Raw genomic sequence first — 3,338 nt, forward strand, 5'->3', positions numbered from 1 at the left:
CAGGGGCACTACGAATGTAGTGTGTGGATATTAAGTTGGGAATGTGGGATTCACAGGGAGCGTTCAAGGCACAAATCCCGGCAGTCGCACTATCCTCTATGCCCTCGGTGGTTAAGTTCTAGGGGACTGATGACCTCAGAAGTTAAGCCCCATAGTGCCCAGAGCCATTTGAACCAATCACAAATTTTTGAATAGTTCCTTGATAATTTTTTTTTTTTTTTTTTTTTTTTTTTTTTTTTTTTAGGGGAGGGGGCGGCACGGAAGTTTTCTTTTCGGCAGAAGGGGGCGTGACAAAGAAAAGTTTGGGAACCTCTGCCCTATAGGCTGGGTAACCATAGATGGCACAAATGGAATATCAAGGAGTCCGTATCCCAGTGCGCATAGGTTTGCGCACACTGCGTAATTACACACGTGATGCAGTGAGTATGTTCTCTATTGGCAAAATTTCTCTGCCTGTAAGAAAAAAGATGTCCAACAAGGGTCATTAGTTTTATGTGCCTATCAGTCACCAATAGTGTCGTCGTTCAACAACAGTGTTCCGTAAATCTGAACGTTGACAATTTAATTTACTATTAGCACACTTTCAGATCTAGAATGAGATATTCACTCTGCAGCGGAGGATGCGCTGATATCAAACTACCTGGCAGATTAAAACAGTGTGGCGGACCGACACCCGAACTCCCGACATGTGTCTTTCGTGGGCAAATACTCTAGCAATTGAGACCGTTACTCGTGCTTGGATAATTCGGTTGGTAGAGCACTTGCCCCCGAAAGGCGAAGGTCCCGAATTCGAGTCTCGGTCCGGCGCGAAGTTTTAATCTGCCAGGAGGTTTCAAAATCCGGTGTTAAAACTAAAATTGGTAATCAGACAATATACCACTTAGAAACTGGAGAGTACAACACATTACATATTTTACCTTCATAATTTTTAGATGTGGTCTTGTTTTATCTGATTTGTCGTAAAATTTTATCAATTGAGCCAAGACAGTGCCGAACTTCACTGAAGAATGAGGTACATACCAAATATAATTAATGAAATTGAAAAATAGGAAGCAGAAAGTGGATTTTGTAGAGAATTTTAGGTCTTTCATCCCTCCCCCCTCTATTTTAAGGAGAAATGTTTGATATTACAGCTTAAACAAGAGTCAAATTATAAATAAAGGAATATGATGAATTATGGATCCGCAAAGCCAAACAGTGTTACACACAGAACAATTCTGGGTGAAGCAATCCATATTTGCTCTATGGCAATTTGAAATCTTGCAGTTACTGAAAGGACTGCACGAGGAACAATTGCCAAATGATTTTAATCTCTCTTACACACTATTTTGAGTAAGCCTGGTGCAAGAATTTTTATTCAACGCTACTTTGGCGGCTCCCGCGTGTCTGTTTTACCACTGTTTTCGTTTTTCGGCAAGCAATTAATTAACCTGTGCAGTGGCGCCTAGGGCGACAGCTGGTGCCAGTGGTGGGTCACGAGGCTGTATCCTCCGAAAAGCTTTGAAGACAGCGGAGCACCGCATTTTTTTCCCCTCTCTGAAGCTAAGTGGTAACGCACAGTTGGTGAACATAGTTTTCTGTTGACCTGGACGTGGTTAAGATGCTCTTGTGTAGCTATGTATTGCAATTTATAACATATCGCCCCTTCAAGGTTTTGAACTGACCTGGGAATCTCTGAGACAACATTGCGTTGACTGTATACAGCTGTATACGGCTGTGGTGCCTAAGAACGTTGCTAGTCAGACTGGTATGTCGACAACGATACGAAAACAATATTTGATACATTTTGTGCAAGTAGTGTTCCACAGCCTATGTATTTGGAAAATTAAAAGATACAACTGCTAGGAACCTGCTATGTGACTTAGTCAACGACGATGAGGATTGTCATCATCTAGTCGAGCCTAATTAAATCATACTTGACCTCTTAGAACAAATAATCTTGAGCAAATACAGAGCATGACGGATACAGAGATTAGCGACCACAAGATGTAGCGAGACTGAATACTGTAACGTGTGAATGCAAACGAAAGTACATATATTTAAAAAGTGGAATAAAAATTCGCTTGACGCCTTTCTAAAATTTTCTACATGCCTCCCAGTGTGACTACGGAAGAGTAGCCCGGATCTGGTTTGATTACAATGAAACAATATCGACGGCAACTGGGAGATATATACCAAATAAATTAATAACTGATGGTACTTGTGGTGTCTGGCGGTGACGCCACATTTGCTAGGTGGTAGCCTTTAAATCGGCCGCGGTCCGTTAGTATACGTCGGACCCGCGTGTCGCCACTATCAGTGATTGCAGACCGAGCGCCGCCACACGGCAGGTCTAGAGAGACTTCCTAGCACTCGCCCCAGTTGCACAGCCGACTTTGCTAGCGATGGTTCACTGACAAATTACGCTCTCATTAGCCGAGACGATAGTTAGCATAGCCTTCAGCTACGTCATTTGCTACGACCTAGCAAGGCGCCATTATCATTTGCTATTTATCTTGTGATGCATGTTCCGTCAGACCGATGTTCACCAATTATGGATTAAAGTTAAGTATTCCAGCAGCTACGTACTTTATTTGCTAGTCTCCATTACTTGTCCTGTTCCAGACCTCACGCCAGCCTGCGTGAGCTTAAACGCGTGCCTTTCGGCTTCCCGTCATAGTGGATTGGCTGTCTTGCCAGTCCACAACAGTACTGGTAACCCATGGTACACAATATGGTTCGAAATATAGTAGCAGAAGCAACGAAAACACCATGACAAATTTAAAAGAATGCAAAGTCTCCAAGATTGGCGTAGACTTGCAGCAGTTCTAAATATAACTTCATTGCGAGATTCTTTTAATAGTTTCCATAACGAAAGTGACCCGAAATCTGGCAGAAAATACGAAGAGATTCTGGTCATACGTAAAGTACAACAGTGACAAGACGCAATCACTACCCTTATTGCCCGATAACAACAGCGATATCACCGATGACAGATCCACTGAAACAGACTTATTGAACTTTATTTTCCGACACTCCTTCACCAAAGAATACGAAGTAAACATTCCAAAATTCGAATCAAGAACTGTCAACTCGAGTAACTTGACGCAGATATCCTCGGTGTGGGAAGCAGCTTAAACTACTTAAGGCTTCGGTCCAGACTGTATATCACTCAGCTTCCTTTGCGAGTCGGCAGATACAATAGCTCCATACGTAGTGATCAAGTACAGCCGATCTACGCTTCGAAAGATCCGTCCTGAGGACTGCAAAGTTGCACAAGCCCAAGAAAGGAAAAAAAAGGAGTAATTCGCTGAATTACAGACCAATATCACTGACGTGGATATGCAGTACATTTTTGG

At 42.6% G+C, this 3,338-nt stretch overlaps 1 non-coding gene across 1 annotated transcript; it reads right to left on the reverse strand.

Annotated features, from left to right (window-relative positions):
• Positions 1-1,172: 1,172 nt before the first annotated feature.
• LOC124799744 lies at positions 1,173-1,299 on the reverse strand. The gene has a single exon (XR_007017082.1). It is a non-coding gene; the product is annotated as a small nucleolar RNA SNORA79 (small nucleolar RNA).
• Positions 1,300-3,338: the final 2,039 nt, after the last annotated feature.

The sequence above is a fragment of the Schistocerca piceifrons genome, chromosome 5 (genome assembly GCF_021461385.2).
Source record: "Schistocerca piceifrons isolate TAMUIC-IGC-003096 chromosome 5, iqSchPice1.1, whole genome shotgun sequence".
NCBI lineage: Eukaryota > Metazoa > Arthropoda > Insecta > Orthoptera > Acrididae > Schistocerca > Schistocerca piceifrons.